The 13,172-nt window shown below is 39.9% G+C and overlaps 1 long non-coding RNA gene across 1 annotated transcript in view; it reads left to right on the forward strand.

Annotated features, from left to right (window-relative positions):
- LOC113990536 overlaps positions 1-12,830 on the forward strand; it is a 72,284-nt gene extending 59,454 nt beyond the window's left edge. Inside the window, exons 7-8 of the long non-coding RNA XR_003541652.2 lie at positions 9,072-9,235; positions 9,333-12,830. This is a non-coding gene — a long non-coding RNA (uncharacterized LOC113990536). The remainder of the gene's footprint in view (positions 1-9,071; positions 9,236-9,332) is intronic.
- The last annotated feature ends 342 nt before the right edge of the window (positions 12,831-13,172 follow it).

Below are 13,172 nucleotides of genomic sequence, written 5' to 3' on the forward strand. Positions count from 1 at the left end.
AAATCTGCATTCCCTTATGCACAGTAACCAAAAGAACCTTATGGTCAACTTTGGCTCATAGGAATTCAGAGATATATCCCATACTGCCAGAAGGATAGACCAGCAAATTTAACACCAAAGGCTGCAAAGCCAAGCTGCCCAGCCAACATGAGTGTACTATCTCCACATGCACTGGTGAGTTTGCAACACGAAATAGATTTGTGCAAGAAAGGGGAGGTTGGTTTTTTGGGGGGGGACATGATGATTTCAATTTAAAATGATGGCAACAACTTTGCAAATATGTGATGAAGGGTAATAGTTAAATAGAAGTATAATTTTGATTAGAAGTAAGGAATTTGAGGAGGTCTAATAGTAGTTTGGGAGACTGAAAATGACACAGAGAAGAATTTGGGATAGAGAGCACCGACGTACTCAGTGTTAACTTTTTCAGGATTTCCCTGATGCCACAGAGAGCACATGGCCTTGGGCAACAAATATCTGTTGTTTCCTAGCCTCACTCTTTTTGCATTTTCCAAATCCTCACTAAGCAGTGCAATTGCACAAGTACTTCATGGTCAAGGAGAGATCAGGAAAGAAATGTAATTACTCTTATGAAGACTCCTCTTCATAAACATTTTTCAGCTGTTGAGGTGGATAATATGGTCCTAATTACTTAAATAAGTCACCAGTGTATAATTTAAAATTGAGACCTAGATTCAACTGACTGTTTTGACTGTTTACAGTAGAAGTAAATGTGGCTAAGAATGGCACACACTTTCCAGTTTGCCTACGGCAGTAAAAACCCCTCAAGCCAGCCCTGTCAGGAGTGGTGCTGACATGCATTAATGGTGCAGTTACCAGTAGGTAATTTAATGCGATTAACAGATCTCATCACTAGTCCTTAAGGGAGTGCACCACATTGCAAAATTTCAATATGCAGCTCGTAATTGGTGCAAGACCCATTCAGCCAGCAGCATCAGCTATTCTGATTTAATCTTACGCAGTTTATACTGCACCATGATTTTGTAACAATTGCAAGCCGAGACCTGACTGACCTTCTGCCCTAACAAGTGCAACACTCACAGCAAAGTTACTGGTCTCACTAACCAAGCCGTATGGCCAAAAGCTCTGGAGGGGAAAGATAAATGAACTCCCTCTGTTGGTGGAAAAGGAAAAATAATACTAAAAACTTCCAAATTCACAAAGGTTATTTTGCCTGTATTTTTTTTTTCCAGCAAAACTTCATATAAAGTGGATTTGAGGATATACAGAAATGACAAAAAGGACCCGTAAAAAGGAAAAGCAATTGTTATAATATGCTTAATAAAGAAATTATTTCAAGTACTGCCAAATTTTGGAAATTGTTTTTGCCTTTTCTTCTGTGAGAGTCTTGCTGGAAGGGCTAATACACTCTGACGGGCTCTGCTATGTCAGAAGAAAGACAAAAGACAAAAGGAAAATCCAGCCTTATGAAAGCTGCATCATTAAAATATGACTAGATAGTGATATCCCTAAGCAAATGCAAACTGCTCATTTTGGGCAGGAAAGGCCTGCAGTCTGGTCATGCTGGTACCAAGGGATTTGGTTAAATAAGACAACAAATTGCTGAGGATGACCAGATTGTTGCAACCCTCCCATACCTAATGAGCTACACTACAGCCATGAAGAAACAGGTTATTGCTGGTTTTTTGGAGAAGCATTAGCATTTCTGGGGTGGCAGCTGCTTCTGTAGGACAACAGCAAGTTAAGTCCTTGTGCTGCCCAACTCACTGGTAGCAATAGGAACAGGAAAGTGATCTCCAGCTCAATCTCCCATGTCCCTTCCCCTGAAGCACATATTTTCCTTCCATTCTTATCTCCTGGTGTAAATCTTACTGCTTGTACCCACATTATGATAGTTGGTTCTGCATGCTTCATCTGCGCTGGGGGTGCAGTAGATGGAGGTAGGTAGTTGCACTGTAATTTGACCTGCACTCAGGTGATTGGTTGTAGAGGGGCTGGCAAAAACCCGAATATCTAGAGAGCTAGGTAGAACATCAGCAGTAAAAAGCGTTGAGAATTGCCAGGCAGGCTATACATGTGACAGGCACTTGTGTGTTCATGACAAGTAAGTTGTCAGCGATGGCATCTCCCTCGCTAATCGCACTTAACATCCCGTCCTTTACAGGTCTTTTAATAAAAAAGCTTGTTTGGTATTTGAATTCTTCATGGACATTTATTGGTCAGAGTTATGGGAAGAAGCTAAGCCAGGAGGCCAGGGTCTTGTTCACTAAGCTTCCTGCATGTACTGATGTATAACAGAATGTTCCTTTCTATTTTAGTTTATTTGCTTAATTAGAACTGAAGAAGAACTCACCTTTGTTGTAAATGGGTGTGTTTCACCTTAATATATAGATCTCCTTATGATAGTCACAATCTTTGCCTGCATTCCTGTCAATTCCATAGAAGCTTTCATTCTGTTCTTACCTGCCATGGCTACTTTGTACCTCACCCCATTTCTGCTGCATCATCTGAATTTTCAGGGTGGTTTTCAAAACAAATTAATTTGCATGGTTTCCATTTATGTCAACTGCACACCAACCTTATCACCAGAAAGCAATAAACAAACAAAAAAGAAAATGTGCTTTTTCTCTAACCAGTTGAACTAAATAACCACCATCTTTCCAAAGAAGTAGCTCCCCTTAACTTAAATTTTGAATGCTTAAAACACACAACTAAATCACCTAAATGCATCATGTCTACAAGTTCAATAGATGGGCTAAAAAAGTAATATAAAAACTGATTAAGATTATGATCTACTGCATTTCAGAAATGAACACCTAAAGAAAGGTAAGGGTTGATTTTCTCAACAAGTAAATTATACAGAATCATAAGTATATTTTCTATCTGCACATCCTTAACAACAGGGAATAGCATTGCCAAGTGGATAGAGAAGACCCGACTCAGGACCACAAATAGCCTTTGTGCTGAATGATAGAACACAATATATCCCTCTCTGAAAAAATAAATGTACGATGATAGGGGCCAAGAATAAAAAACAGTAGAGTGCACTGTTGAAAAAGAATAGTCAACTGCCTTCATGTTTTTAAAAAAAGAAAAAAACCCAACCTTAATACAACAATTATCATTAAGAGTGATTTTTCCACCACCTAACTGACAAGTAAATTATCACATCTGTACCTGCATGTTGAGTTACTGCTTCACCTTCACCAGTAAACAAAGAAGGGGGAAAATTGCTTTCAGTGAGAATTTTTTTTTCCAAAGAGCCAAGCTGTTTGTGCTTTCTTCTCTTTTTCTTTCTCTATATGTTTTGTTGTTGAAAAAAATCAGATATAATTAGATAAAGTGGTAGCGTAAAGCCAGGAGAGCTTTTTCTAGAAATCAGGAAAATTGTGTCTCATTTACTGTTATCCCTTCGGTTATCTCCCTTCATCAATGCTTTATTCCTATAGCCTTCCCTAAAAATATGAAAAGGTTAATTAATATTTAATAAAATAAAAGCCTTTATTCTGTTTTATTGAATGCTGAAGGGGTATTAATGAGCAAATGGCCAGTGTTTCCGGTCACAAATATGTAGAGCCTATGGATCCATCTAAATTCAGCTCTACTTCCCTTCTATATTTCCTGGCATTTGATAAGAGAGAAACTTTAAATCTTTTTTTTTTTTTCTCCTTACAACTCTTTTATGAAACAGATATCTGGGGAAATTAATTTTTAAAAAGGGAGGACAGTGTTCTTACTACAGCTTTGTCAGAAGACAACAATAATTAGGTATCACAAACAAACATACCAACATAGAGGAAGCTCATAGTAAAATTTTAAAAAGCTCCTAAGATGCTGAAAACATCAGTCTGATGAATTACATCCCAACAGGGCCTATTTTTCATCAATGGGAGCCTGATGTAACAGGCTTGTATACATACATTCACGGAACAAACATCTAAAGGTAGACGAGATGAATCCCCACACAAGTATCCATAATTCTGCTTCCTTCTACACCCAAAGGTGTCTCAGCATTGATGGAGGAAAACACCTCTTATGTGCTTGCACCCATGGAAGATCCAGAAACCACTGGCCCTTCCCTGAGAGGCTCCATCCAGCAGGTTTTGTTGGAATCCTCCCAGCAGACTGTGTCCCCGAACCATCTCAACCCCCATCCCGCTGTTAGACTATTACAAGTGTAGAAGCCCAAGACCACCAGGTGGTTCAACATTCCAACACTGCCTCACCAGCCTTGGCAGGTCCCTCAGGTGCTCCCAACCCTGGAGAACCTACAGTCAGGTGTTTGTGGCTTGGGTGCTGTAGGTTGCAGCCCAGGGCACGAGGCTGAACTGCCACCAGCCTAACAGGTCATGAAGGTGCCAAGGAGCTGACACAACACCCCACTGGCAGCTCCAGCTGGCAAGACAGGGTAAAATTCTGACTGTGCTGACCTCTGGGGTCATGGCTAGGCTTCGTGAACGAAGATTTGGGAAGGGTTCTACCCACGTTTGTTACAAGCACGCTGGTGGCTAAAAAGGCCAATACGAGATAGACAAGACCGGTTGCAAAAGGCACAGCAGAAAGACTCCTTAGGTGGTGTATTCTGCAAGAGAAACCACCACAGCTTGTGAGTTAGGTAGCTCAGTGGGAAGGATGCACAGCCAGATTGCGAGAGTCCTGGATTTACCTCTTTTTCCTTTATTTAAATTATTTTTTTCTCATCTGGTAATCTGTTCCAAGGTGACAATATTCTCACCCTATCCTATAAAAGCTATTCCATTATACAGACCCCAGAATTCAAGGTGAGCAGTGAGGAAGAGAGGTTACACACTACTCTGGATCTTCTCCTCAAGAAAGGGAAGAGTGCCAGCCCCTTGCTGTTGCAGTTATATATGTCTTTTATGTGAAAAAGCCATTAGAACTGAGACTGAAATCCAAAATTCATGACAGGAATATGTCTCTCTTTCTTTCTAGCTGACTGTAAAAGCAGAGTATCTAGCAAAGGAGCTAATACAAAATGCAGATACTGAGTGTCATGTATGGAAAAGGAAAAAATTATTTGTGATTTAAAAAAAGATTTAGTATCAGTTTATACCGAAGAAGAGATCCCTTTTTATTTATACAACTATAACTCCACCTGCCTGGGATTAGACTTGATGCACTGCAGACTGTCCTTCCAGTTCTCCTGTTCTACAGATCCCAGGGAGTAGTTCCTGTCACCAGATTCTCATGACCTGCACAGACAGGAAGCTTTTCCCTCCTACCTCCCTGCATTTTGCAGCCTCTCTCTTTCAGGTAACCCTAGGAAAAGCAGAGGGTCATCAGGACTGAGAAGCACACTCTTAAAATACAGTGAAGCACACAGGCTGCTGCAGCTGCAGGACAGTATAAGCTGAATGCTGGCTTTAGCTTCATTTTCAAAGAGCATTACGGTCATGCAGTAAAACTCAAGCTAAAACTTTTTTGTCTTTTACAGTACCTAACATTATTTAGATTTCCAAATGAAAGTTTAAGCAACCCACAGTTTTGCTTAGCGAATACAGCAAGCTTTGGGGATCACTTTCAAAAACACCTCATTTGCATCAATTCAGCTGATTTCTTCCTTGTTGGTGAAGATGAAAGTGTGCTTCTATCTCATGTTTTCCTCTACTTAGACAATGAGGCACTCATTTCTTTCAAAAAAGAAAAAGAACTAGATCAGCAAACTTGTTCTCCCCTTTTCCAGTGTTTCTTTGACTGTGTAATTGAAACGCAGGAGAAAATGCACAAAAGCAAGAGGCACAGATGTTTATATCACAGGTACCTCAAATAACTTAAAAGTATCCTAACTGTGTATAGCCTCTGAATATATTTCATGCCTCACTCACTGAGAATTAGCATTGAAAGTCATCACAGCGAACACAGGGAACGGGATGAATTTCAATCTACTGCAGAAACCAGCCACTTATGTTGTTTGATGTCATCTGCAGTCACATCGCTGCAGACATCTTTTGCAAGACTAGTAAAAGAAACATTGTCATTTTTGACATGGCTGCCTGTCCCTCTTCACTGCTCGAGTGACAGCATTCATAGCACTCTTCCCGTTGCTCGGTGTATATAACAAATCCAGGTGCAGAGATGAGTCTCCTAGGCTTCCCTTTGAAGAATGTCAGATCAGCTCTGTTTCTTTTAAAACCGCTCCCTTGGACCAGCTGACATTTCTGCAAGCCACACAACACTGAGGAATCAAGATTTCAGGCAACTGATACCACTTTGGGGACACACAAATGGTAATCTAGATGCAAGCTACAAAGCCAAAATTAACAATACAAGCAACTGAATGTCACTGGGATAGGAAAACACACTGCACCATTGAGATAATTAAGGAAAAAACAGGTATCAAACAGGTGAAATACTTCACACTGAGCACTGCTCTTATTGGCCTCCTCACTCATCAAAGAACATCAATATTGTGTTAATGAGCCACCCTGTGCAAGCTGTACCAAAGGGCAAAATAGGGGATTTGTGGTGATGTAAAGGAGAGAGATCAGGCTACCTAATTTTAAGCTCTTATCTTAAGCGCCCAAACAGGAGCCTCATCACCTTGGGCTCTTTCTGCAGTGAATGAAGTGTGGAAGAAGCAGCTCCAGGGATGCTTTCAGCCTCTTGAGGTCTGAATTGCCTTCTAGTGGTGCCTCTCACTCTTCATTTGTCAAGAAGAAAACAAAAAACCTTAATTTAGGAATCTCTGACCTTCTCCTCCAAGCCTTCCTCATCCTCCCCTCAGAGGCCTAAAGCTCTATTATGCTTCAAAAACCCCAGAGCAGCACTTGAATGCTGGGATGCAGCTTCCTGCCTAGGGATGAGGCTGAGTTAACTGCAGTGGGAAGGGAGATGCTCAGGGAGTTATGGTTTTGTTCAGAAAAGAGTCTAGAACTTGCCCCAATTATCCAAAGTTGTATGCCTGCTAAATTGGGCTAGAAATGAGTTGAGAAATCTTAGCTCATATGATGGATCAGTAGATGGATCAGTAGTAATGCTTCTTGCAGTGAAAAATAGGAATATTTAAAGCCTTCCCTGGAACTACAACATTTCTCACACTAGCCTTGTAGAGAAGCAAGAGCTGAAGTAAACCCATATGTGTCAGTATATTTCAGATTCTCATGGGCATCTGGGTAGAAACAACTTTTGAAGAGATTGGTTCAAAAAGTACTTTTCGATCTGTGCATTCATGGCCATCTTTCCAGAAACCAGCCTCTCAATGAAAATTAACATAGTTTTTTGTCTGCAGGTACATATTTGGGGTTTCTGTTGGTTTACAATTTAGAGATTCTGACTAACCTAATGAAATCATTTCATCAAGAAATGTCCTCATTTATACAGGCAGCTATATACAACCAAACCCAAGTTATTTCTCTCCCACACCAATGCTGTACAGATTGCTGTACATTGCCTGCAAAAACCTGCAAAAATGGATTTACTTTAAAAAATTTAGACATATTAAACACTTGAGCAAACAAACAGAAACAGGAAAAGGAGAGGAGGAAATAAAAGTAATAAATGAAATTTAATTTAGTCTTTTATTTTATCCTAAATGGAAATCACTGCAACAACAGAATCAGTGGAATTTTTTCAAAAAAGACAAAGTGTACCTTTTAAGATTATGTTAAAAAATGTTTAGGAAACACTGTTCTTGATCATGAATAATAGAGAGGGGTTAGGCATTGCTAGCTTTAGTTGAGGCTGCCTTATCCTGTGCATAACCAACTTTTCCAAGCTTCTGAACTGGGCAATATAAAAGCTCAAAAGGGTGAAGAAATTAAGATGTTGTTAGTGCTGTCTGTGAATGTGATGGATTTGTGACTCAGAAAATCTGACACAGGAGGAGGATCTCCATCTTGCTTGAAGATCATCCACACATCCTGTTGAGAACTTAAAAAAAGTAGAGAAGAAACTGAAGCAGAACAAGGGGTATAGGATTTTATCAGTCTGTTGTTATTCGCAGCTACATCTGCTGCTACAATTTGAAAAGACAACTTATTTTTTTGAACCCAGATAAATTTTCTGCTTGCTTTCAATGACTGGTTAGCCTTAGAAAATTACTTTTAAACTGAGTATGCCCACAATATCCATGCACTGGGAAAAGGTGGTCTACTGGAGAGCAAAAAAAGGGCTCAGCAGTTGCCCTGAAAGTTTAGTATCACTTGATGCTCCCACTTGAGTGGGAGCATCCATGTGCCGGCAGAGCGGCTGTGCTCACATGATGTGCCAGGGGCATGCGAGGATGCTGAAGTGCACATGAACCGAGACACAGCCCAGTGAGGGGCCACCAGCAGCAGCTCTGCCAGAGCCTGATGACACACACACAAAATGTGTTTGGGGTTGTTTTTTTTCCGTGTATGTATGCAAGCTTCAATGCCTGGGCCGAACTTCCCAGCTCCCATCTGCTGTGCACAGTGTGAAACATCTCACTGTGCAGGAGCCAGAACAACCATGCATTCCGCAGAAATCCCACTCACACTCCATTTCACTATATTTCCAGAGGCACTGCTTGTGCTGACCCCAGGAATGGGGGCAATTTGCATTCATACACCAGAATCAGAGGTTTAGGCACTGCCTTCCTCCCCATTTTCACCATTTGACCTGTTGTTTTTCTCCAGATTAGCTGATACATATATTGCATTATGCTTCCAGTGGCAGAGAGTACATTAAGATTCAGGGGATTCTCTGTATCATGTGCATTTTTCATTACAGCTATTGATATTATGTATTAAAAGACTAATGATTTGGAGTCTTTAATATCAGGAAATGATGCTTCTAATGACGCATCTTTGACCTCAGGCCTGGAGCCTGCAGCATAGCTTCCTTGTCTGTGTGGATGTTTCCTAGAAGCCTGGATAGCTAGTGCAGCAGCTACTTGAGCCTTCACCTTTGTCACTGTGGTACTTGATGTTCTTCACGGAAGAGCACTGACTGCTTAGAAAACGAACCAGGGCACTACAGGTATTTGACTCAAAGCATGTGGCTGGTGATGGGACCAGCTTCATTCAGTATGTAAGTTGTCTGTAAAAAAGAAGTTTTATCTAAATTTCCTCTGGTCTGCTAAATGCACTGAATTTTGTATCACACAGGAATAGCTTAAATCCACTCAGCAAGTGGATGAAGAGGAGAAGGCTGATAAAAACACGATTGATCTACAAGGTGCACTGTATCAGTTCATGCTTCATATGAGTGGAAGTCATTGTATGCCTGGGACCTCGAGTTTTTTAACACAGAAACTTAAAACTTCAGACCTGTAAGCTTTTTCATGCTTTAAGACAAAATATGAATATTCAGCTCACTCTGAGCTGCCTTATTGTTTTGCTGGTAACTTGATTTCTTTCATGTTGCAGGAAAATTTTCTTAAGAAGAGTACCAACATGAATCTTCAGCATGCAGATGATAAATCCCGCCTTCAAGGGAGCCATAAGAAAACATAGTTATGTAAATAAATGTTTCAAAGGCCAGTGAAATATTAGGCAGACTGAACAACCTTTTTTTAAACAGTGTTTCAGTCACACATGTCTTGACTTCACTGGCAAATATCTTGCTGTGTAAAGTTTCATTACCAAACTCATTTCTATAATCCATTTATTGGTCTGGATTTTTTTTCTCTGTAGGTTTATTTACTGTATACAAACAGATGATGTAAGGCTTGCCTTAGGGAACTGAACTAACATCATTACTCTGCAATTTATACTTTTTATTTTGTTTTTTTTATTAAAACTGCCACTTAAAAGGACCAGTTCTGAACCCCTTCATTATTAAAGAGCTCCTCATGTGCTCCAAGATATGAAGTACTGATCCTGCAAAACCATAAACATGTCATAAACATGCTTAATTTTATACACTTTGAGTGACTCCATTCAATTCACAATGTAATAGGGCTCACAAGTTGCAATTCAGCAGAGTACTCAGAAATATGCCTAAAGCCACATTTGTTCGGTAAAACCTTTCTGTGGGTGGATTTTCAGTAATATACTCAAGCATATATTTAATTTTAAGCACATGCTTAAAGTGCTTTATTGAGTTGGGGCCACCATGTCTTGAATGAAGCATGTCAATAAGCCTATGTAGTATGGTCTATTACTTCATATGAAAGGCAGTCAAATATGTATTTCGAAATATATACAATGCAGAAGTTAAATCAGTAGCGTAAAACTTTATTTTGTAAGATACTCAAAATCATTACTGATTAAAAACAGTGTGCTCCAGGGCATATACCCCTTTCTTGGTTAAGATCTTACAGGAATGCACTACATCTTCAGTGGGAAGAGAGATAGTTAAGAAACAGATCTCATATTATATACTGATAATTTAGGTATAATCTGTTTTGGCAATATTTTCTCAATTAATTATTTAAAGATACAGTATGTCCTCACAGAATCATAGAAGTTATAAGGTTGGAAAATACCTCTAAGATCATCGAGTCCAACTGTTAACCCAGGACCGCTGTGTCCACCATGAAACCATATCCCCAAGCATGATATCCATACACATTTTGAACACTTCCACCACTTCCCTGGGCAGCCTGTTTCAGTGCCTGACCACCCTTTCAGTGCAGATATTTTTTCCTAAGATCTAATAAAAATCTCTCCTGGTGCAACTCAAGAACATTTCCTCTCATCCTGTCACTTGTTACTTGGGAGAAGAGACTGATGCCCACCTTGACACAACCTCCTGTCATGTAGTCAAATAGAAGGATAAGTTCCATGGCCCTAACTTTTCTCCTGTTCTAATAAATATGGCATTTCACAACAGTATTGAAACAACCTTTTGTAGTCACTTAGAATATTTTGTTTTCTCTTTAAATCTTAACGAATAGTAAAATACAACGGCAATTGCATCCTCCCAGGTACTCTCCTGTCACCTAGAAGGGGACAAGGTTAGACTATTGCATATACAACTGCATAAAGTGGTTACAATCTTGTCTTCAAGAGTCCCTCTTTCTCCTGACCACAGTAGAGAAGCTCCAGCATCTGCCTCAGGAAAGGCAGCCCCGTTCACTGTGTAATCACATGGATAAAAAAGAACATTGCAGAACAGAAGGGCTTCTATATACAGTGCCAAAAGATATCAACTCCTCCTGGAAAAAAAACTCTGCTGATTGACTAAGACAAATTAAGAATGAAAGGAAAATAAGCTTGAAGGAACAGTATTAGAAAAATAGTACTAGAAAAACAATAGTGTTAGAAAAGACCTCTGCACCAGTCTCAAAATTATATATCTTGCAACCTTTGTATGAAGATTTAATAACAGTAATTTCAGATGAGCTGCATAGTTTACTTTATCACTTTTCCACAAGAGATTTACAGGTCACCCCAAACCTATGTCAAGAAACCTTTCTACTACAGTGTCATGCAGTCTTTATTAATATTGCAGACTGTTCTGAAAGTTTCAGCCAGAAAGATATGGACTGAGATGAGGGAATTATGAAGGAAAAAAAAGGCACAAAATTGATTATTAAATGTTCAAAAGACTAATAAGTGGACAGAGTTGAAAATAGGCAATGCTGTGTCATTCACATGACAAGAAGGTGAAGAATATGAAAAACAAGCACAAAGAGAGATTCTTAATGCCTTACAAACTAGCAATATCATTAAAATAAGATAAAATAGAGAAAGGTTTTCTACAGTTTAGCTGTCAAGAAACATCCCTTACTGCTAAGACCTATTAATATCTTTTCCTGGAGAAGTGGCAGAAGCCCTAGCACCAATTTAATACTAACTGGAGAAAAACGGAGAACACTCTGCAGAAGAGCAGCGCTCCCCACGGTGGTGTGCTGAATGATGAAAGAGGTATTCGCCTGACACCCAGTGCTACAGCATTAATGAATCTTCATTTTCTGAGTCTTTCCCCTTAAAAATGACAATATGCAAGCTCTATAAAACATTACAGGCTCTCTTGACTGCTCTAAACTATACTGATGTGCAGGCAGATGTTTTTCACCTGATCCAGATATTTTTTCCTACATTTTTTCTCCTTCTGCAGCCCTGCTTTTCCTTGCAGGGTGGTGAATGGGAGCCAGGAGTACACTTGTGAGAGAGCAGCTGTTTTGAACTGGAGCAGGCACACCTCTGCCAGGGTAATACAAAGAGCAGTTAGAGAGCCACTGACAGTTCAAAGTGTCTTGCTTTCATTATGCTGCACCTGCCATCAACCTCCTTACATCTGTTAAATTCCCTTCAGAGGAATGTTGTTTTTATGAGGAAAAATGAATAGCTCCCTTTTACTAGATGAAAACCTGTAGATGCATGAAGTTAAGACAATTATTAATATTAAACTAACATCTACCATTTAATAGCAGCTTCTCTTGAGACTAAAACAGTGACATGAAACACTATTGTTGCAGAAGGAGAGACTTGCTGCTTACTATAAAGCAATGCTCTGCTTACGTGTGTGGAGCCACATGTGACAAACTGTGGCAGCTTTCATAGGTTTAACGAGTCTCTTCGGAGTTCCTCTCTCTCTGGTTAGTCATAGGCAAAGCAAGGAAAAAGCTGCATGCAAATACATACCTCATGTGAGTAGCTGCACACCAAACAGCAGGAAGCATAATGAGCAGAGATGGGTTTTCCTGTGATCTCTTTTCATTGCTTCATATACGACTTGGAAAAAAAAAAAAAAAGCAGGCCAGGAAACAAAGAATAATCTGAGTCTTTTTGGTTATACCCAAAACCCAGAGTGCAAGGTGTGATATGCAGTGACGGGCTTCAAACTCTCCTTTTTATCACTGGTCACTATGGCAGACCTTGATGATCAAGACAGTATCTACATTTAATATCATACTGATGGAAGCCTATTCAACCTAAGGCGACTGAAGGCCCACACTAAGACCTTAAATCATCTTGTCCGGGAGCTGCTTTACATTGATGATGCCGCCCTTGTGGCCCACACAGAAGCAGCTCTGCAGTGTTTAACATCCTGCTTTGCAGATGCTGCTGAGCTCTTTGGGCTGGAAGTCAGCTTAAAGAAGACAGAAGTTCTCTATCAACCTGCACCTCAGGAAGTCTTCCATCATCCCCATATCACTATTGGCCAATCAGAGCTCAAATCAGTCCAGCAGTTTAATTACCTAGGTAGCCTCATCTCCTCAGATGGTAAGATTAACAGAGAGATAGACAACAGGTTAGCAAAGGCATATAGTGCTTTTGGAAAACTTCATAGAAGAGTTTGGCGAAATAAACATTTGA

Source organism: Pipra filicauda, unplaced genomic scaffold (genome assembly GCF_003945595.2).
Source record: "Pipra filicauda isolate LSUMZ 115617 unplaced genomic scaffold, ASM394559v2 scaffold41_size5083284_pilon, whole genome shotgun sequence".
Lineage (NCBI taxonomy): Eukaryota > Metazoa > Chordata > Aves > Passeriformes > Pipridae > Pipra > Pipra filicauda.